Source organism: Nerophis lumbriciformis, linkage group LG26 (genome assembly GCF_033978685.3).
Source record: "Nerophis lumbriciformis linkage group LG26, RoL_Nlum_v2.1, whole genome shotgun sequence".
Lineage (NCBI taxonomy): Eukaryota > Metazoa > Chordata > Actinopteri > Syngnathiformes > Syngnathidae > Nerophis > Nerophis lumbriciformis.
The window spans coordinates 7,445,001-7,451,050 of NC_084573.2; the positions used below are offsets into that span (position 1 = coordinate 7,445,001).

Consider the following 6,050-nt stretch of genomic DNA (forward strand, 5'->3'; position numbering starts at 1 on the left):
ACAAAAAAAAAAAGGACGAAAAAATAGAAAATGAGAAAATGACTTGTGTGGGCGGGGCTTTAAAACTGACCAACATTGGGACGTGGAACGGAGCCAAGATAGTTTGATTTTGTCCGCACTCGTCTTCATCGCCGTCTCCTCCTTTTGGTTCCTGTTGGACTTCTTTCGTTGACTCCTCCCCCTCAACCACAAACAGGAAGTGAACGCCGCCGAAACACTACAGCTCGTCTTTGAGTGCGTCTACACGCGTGTTCGCACGCGCGCTGTCCGGCGGCAGTTACGTCGCCCCCTAGTGGCGCCAAGTACCTGTGCACTTGCTTGCTATGAAAGCTTTCCTCTGGAATCGAACTCCAACCAGAAGAAGCGAAGCGCCGTGAACACCAGTGGCCGACAATCCTCGCGTCGTAGCTCTCAGTCCTGTCTGCGCACAAGCACTCATCTACTCACACGGCCCCGTTCCTGGGCGGATCTCGCGCGAGAGGAAGAGGTACCGTCTGCTGAAAATGATGGAAAGCGCCACTCCGCATAGCAACTGACACCGTGGTCATAGTTGGAACTGCCACACAACACATTTTAAGGCATTTGACACTCTACTGCCATCCGGTGGCTAAAGTGGGAAGTGCACCACCCCAAATTTGCCACGTTTTAAGTGTCAGGTTGACACTGTGGTCAAAGTTGGAATTGCCACAAAACACATCTTAAGGCATTCAACACTCTACTGCCATCCGGTGGCTAAAGTAGAGAGTGCACCCCCCTGAATTTGTCACGTTTTAAGTGTCAGGTTGACGCTGTGGTCAAAGTTGGACTTGCCCCATAACACACTTTAAGGCATTTGACGCTGCACTGCCGTCCGATGGTTAAAGTAGAGATTGCACCCGCCCTGAATTTGTCACGTTTTAAGTGTCAGGTTGACGCTGTGGTCAAAGTTGGAATTGCCACAAAACACATCTGAAGGCATTCAACACTCTACTGCCATCCGGTGGCTAAAGTGAAGAGTGCGCTCCCATAAATTTGTCACGTTTCAGGTGTCAGGTGGTCGAACTTGGAATTGCCACAAAACACATCTGAAGGCATTCAACACTCTACTGCCGTTCGGTGGCTAAAGTGAAGAGTGCGCTCCCCCCAAATTTGTCACGTTTCAGGTGTCAGGTTGACGCTGTGGTCAAAATTGGAATTGCCCCATAATACATTTTAAGGCATTCAACACTCTACTGCCCTCCGGTGGCTAAAGTGGAGAGTGTACTCCCATAAATTTGTCACGTTTCAGGTGTCAGGTTGACGCTGTGGTCGAACTTGGAATTGCCACAAAACACATCTGAAGGCATTCAACACTCTACTGCCGTCCGGTGGCGAAAGTGGAGCATGCGCTCCCCCCAAATTTGTCACATTTCAGGTGTCAGGTTGACGCTGTGGTCGAATTTGGAATTGCCACAAAACTACATCTGAAGGCATTTGACACTCTACTACCTTCCGATGGCTAAAGTGGATAGTGCACCCCTTCTGAATTTGTCACGTTTTAAGTGTCAGGTTGACGCTGTGGTCAAAGTTGGAATTGCCACAAAACACATCTTATGGCATTCAACACTCTACTGCCGCCCGGTGCACTCCCTCCAAATTTGTCACGTTTCAGGTGTCAGGTTGACGCTGTGGTCAAAATTGGAATTGCCCCATAATACATTTTAAGGCATTCAACACTCTACTGCCCTCCGGTGGCTAAAGTGGAGAGTGTACTCCCATAAATTTGTCACGTTTCAGGTGTCGGGTTGACGCTGTGGTCGAACTCGGAATTGCCACAAAACACATCTGAAGGCATTCGACACTCTACTGCCGTCCGGTGGCTAAAGTGAAGAGTGCGCTCCCCCCAAATTTGTCACGTTTCAGGTGTCAGGTTGACCCTGTGGTCGAATTTGGAATTGCTACAAAACACATCTGAAGGCATTTGACACTCTACTACCTTCCGATAGCTAAAGTGGATAGTGCACCCCTTCTGAATTTGTCACGTTTTAAGTGTCAGGTTGACGCTGTGGTTAAAGTTGGAATTGCCACAAAACACATCTTATGGCATACAACACTCTACTGCCGCCCGGTGGCTGAAGTGGATAGTGCACTCCCTCCAAATTTGTCACGTTTCAGGTGTCAGGTTGACGCTGTGGTCAAAATTGGAATTGCCCCATAATACATTTTAAGGCATTCAACACTCTACTACCCTGCGGTGGCTAAAGTGGAGAGTGTACTCCCATAAATTTGTCACGTTTCATGTGTCAGGTTGACGCTGTGGTCGAACTTGGAATTGCCACAAAACACATTTTAAGGCAGTCAACACTCTACTGCCGTCCGGTGGCTAAAGTGGAGAGTGCACCCCCGCAAATTTGTCACGTGTCAGGTTGACGCTGTGGTCGAATTTGGAATTGCCACAAAACACATCTGAAGGCATTTGACACTCTACTACCTTCCGATAGCTAAAGTGGATAGTGCACCCCTTCTGAATTTGTCACGTTTTAAGTGTCAGGTTGACGCTGTGGTCAAAGTTGGAATTGCCCCATAACACATTTTAAGGCATACAACACTCTACTGCCGTCCGGTGGCTAAAGTGGAGAGTGCACCCCCCATGAATTTGTCACGTTTTAAGTGTCAGGGTGACGCTGTGGTCAAAGTTGGAATTGCCACAAAACAACATTTTAAGGCATACAACACTCTACTGCCGCCCGGTGGCTAAAGTGGAGAGTGCACCCCCGCAAATTTGTCACGTTTCAGGTGTCAGGTTGACGCTGTGGTCGAACTTGGAATTGCCACAAAACACATTTTAAGGCAGTCAACACTCTACTGCCGTCCGGTGGCTGAAGTGGAGAGTGCACCCCACCTGAATTTGTCACGTTTTAAGTGTCAGGTTGACACTGTGGTCAAAGTTGGAACTGCCACAAAACCCATCTTAAGGCATTCAGCACTCTACTGCCGTCCGGGGTCTAAGGTAGAGAGTGCACCTTCCCCAAATTTGTCCCGTTTCAGGTGTCAGGTTGACGCTGTGGTCAAAGTTGGAATTGCCACACAACACATCTTAAGGCATTTGACACTCTACTGCCATCCGGTGGCCAAAGTGGATAGTGCACTCCCTCCCAAATTTGTCACCTTTCAGGTGTCAGGTAAACTGTGACCAAAGGGGCCATAGGAATTCCCTTACTACTGTAGGAGAACTTAAATCCCACAATCCTCGTCTACGTGGTCCTGTTAAGTCACCCCGGAAAGTATTCACAGCGCCTCACTTTTCCCACATGGTGTTATGTTATGTTACAGCCCTTTTCCCAAATGAAGTACGCACATTTTATGTCCTCAAAATGCTGCACATAATGACAATGTGAATTTTGCAAACTTTTTGAAAACAAAAAAAAAAATCAAATGTTCATGTGCTTAAATCATTTTTTTGAAAATTATGTTTAATTAATTTGCTAAAAAAAAAATGTTTCATGTTGTCATTATGGGGTATTGTGTGGAGAATTTTGAGGACAAAAATGAATTTATTCCATTACGGAATAAGTCTGTAACATAACAAAATGTGGAAAAAGTGACGCGCCGTGAATACTTTCCCAGACGCGCTGTATGTGCAGTGAGCGTTAGCATCCACTTCGAGACGGCGCGCGCAGCTCCACCGCGTCGAGCCAAACGCCATCAAGTCCACGTTATCAGCGCTTAGGACCAACCGTGGCGAGCACTCGTGTAGACGCTCTCCCTGCCTCTTCTGGACCCCGCCCCCTCCCAGCCATGTGGCATCGGTCTGGCACTGATGCCCCCCCCAGCCCCCGTCCCCCTCCTATAACACGCCAAGGAGGCCGTCTAGGAATCAAACAAAAAGTGTGGAGAAGAGCGCTGAAGATCTTCCCGGTGATGGCCACCGGGGGCGCTGCGTGGCCTTCACAGTATTAAGAAGAGGGGAAAGACGAGCACCCTGTACATTGTTATTGAATGCCGTACACTGATAATCTTGTATCTTGTAGCCATTTAGCTTCTCTTGTTGCTTAGCAACGCGTGGAGAGAGATAGAAAGCGGTATTACGGCGCAACTTCCTGCGACTTGTGATCCTCTTCCCCCCTCGCCGCCCCTCTGAGCTCATTTTGCATACTTTCTTCACACCATTGAATATATGTTTTTTTTTTTTTTATAGTCGGGAGGGGGCGGGGTTTAGATGAGCGAAGCCAGGTTAGAGGCGGGGGCGGGGCGGGGGCGGGGTTCCGCTCCCTGGCAGAAGTCATGTGTGCTTTAGAGGCGGGCCAGATATTACTCGGCGTGAGGAGGGGAAGAACGGGTTGGAGAAATACAAATGTTTAATTATTTTAAAAAATAAAGAGATATTAAATTAAAGGTGTTTTGTGATAAAGCCCAGATGATGAATTGATTCATTTGAAGTGTGCGTGAGTCGTTTGAATGTCTCCGTGTGGACAAAATTACTGGTTTTTATCGGAGCTCTTTTTGAGGGTTTTTTCCCATCAAACTTGTTTTAATGAGTGATCTTTTTGTTTGTGTTCTAAAACAACATTAATGCAACATGATCGTTCCAACCATACTCGGACCTTTCTGGGCCTTTTTATCGCCCTAGAACAGGGGTCGGCAACCCGCGGCTCTTTGATCACTCTGATGCGGCTCAGCAGCTTACTTGCTGAACCCCCCAATTTTCCCGTGAGACTTCCGGATTTCAGTGCCTCTCGCAGAAAACTCCCGGGATTAATATTCACCGATTTCACCCTTATGACTATAATAAGGGCGTGCCATGATGGTACAACATTTGGCGCCCTCTACAATCTGTATTAACAGCGTGCCAGCCCAACACATCTTCTGCTTGCACACGTACGTGACAGCAAGGCATACTTGGTCAACAGCCACACAGGTTACACTGACGGTGGTCATATAAAACAACTTTAATACTCTTACTAATAATAATAATAATGATAATAAATGATAAATGGGTTATACTTGTATAGCGCTTTTCTACCTTCAAGGTACTCAAAGCGCTTTGACAGTATTTCCACATTCACCCATTCACACACACATTCACACACTGATGGCGGGAGCTGCCATGCATAATGCGCCACACTTTGAACCAAAACCAAACACGAATGACAAACACATTTCGGGAGAACATCTGCACCTTATCACAACATAAACACAACAGAACAAACACCCAGAATCTCATGCAGCCCTGACTCTTCCGGGCTACATTATACACCCCTGCTACCACCAAACCCCGCCCCCAACCCAACCCTGCTCCCTCACACATCAAACCCCCCCCCCCCCCCCCCCCCCTCCGTCTCTCTGTGCGTCGGTTGAGGTGGGCGGGGTTTGGTGGGGGAGGGGGAGTGTATAATGTATCCCGGAAGAGTTAGGGCTGCATGGGATTCTGGGTATTTGTCCTGTTGTGTTTATGTTGTGTTACGGTGCAGATGTTCTCCCGAAATGTGTTTGTCATTCTTGTTTGGTGTGGGTTCACAGTGTGGCGCATTATTAGGGGCGGCATGGCGTAGTGGGTAGAGCAACCGTGCCAGAAACCTGAGGGTTGCAGGTTCGCTCCCCGCCTCTAACCATCCAAAAATCGCTGCCGTTGTGTCCTTGGGCGGGACACTTCACCCTTTGCCCCCGGTGCCACTCACACCGGTGAATTGAATGATGAATGATAGGTGGTGGTCGGAGGGGCCGTTGGCACAAATTGCAGCCACGCTTCCGTCAGTCTACCCCAGGGCAGCTGTGGCTATGAAAGTAGCTTACCACCACCAGGTGTGAATGAACGATGGGTTCTACATGTAAAGCGACTTTGGGTACTTAGAAAAGCGCTATATAAATCCCAGTTATTAGTAAGAGTGTTAAAGTTTTTTGTTTTTTTATACCGCCACCGTCAGTGTGACCTGTGTGGTTGTTGACCAAGTATGCCTTGCTGTCACCTACGAGAGCAAGCGGAAGCCCCATACAACGTGTGGCTGATCAGGCACGCTGGCTGTAGTGGGTGCTATATGCTGTACCATCACGGCACGCATGACGCTGACAAGCGCCATTCATTTAAAACCCGT

The 6,050-nt window shown here is 48.2% G+C and overlaps 1 protein-coding gene across 7 annotated transcripts in view; it reads left to right on the forward strand.

The window, feature by feature from the left end:
- The window catches only part of ppp2r5eb (protein phosphatase 2, regulatory subunit B', epsilon isoform b), a 117,224-nt gene extending 112,855 nt beyond the window's left edge, over positions 1–4,369 (forward strand). For all 7 annotated transcript variants that reach the window (XM_061987571.2, XM_061987573.2, XM_061987574.2 and 4 more), the window contains one exon: positions 1–4,369. This exon is cut by the window's left edge and continues 493 nt beyond it. The gene's annotated coding sequence lies outside the window, so the exon portion shown is untranslated.
- Positions 4,370–6,050: the final 1,681 nt, after the last annotated feature.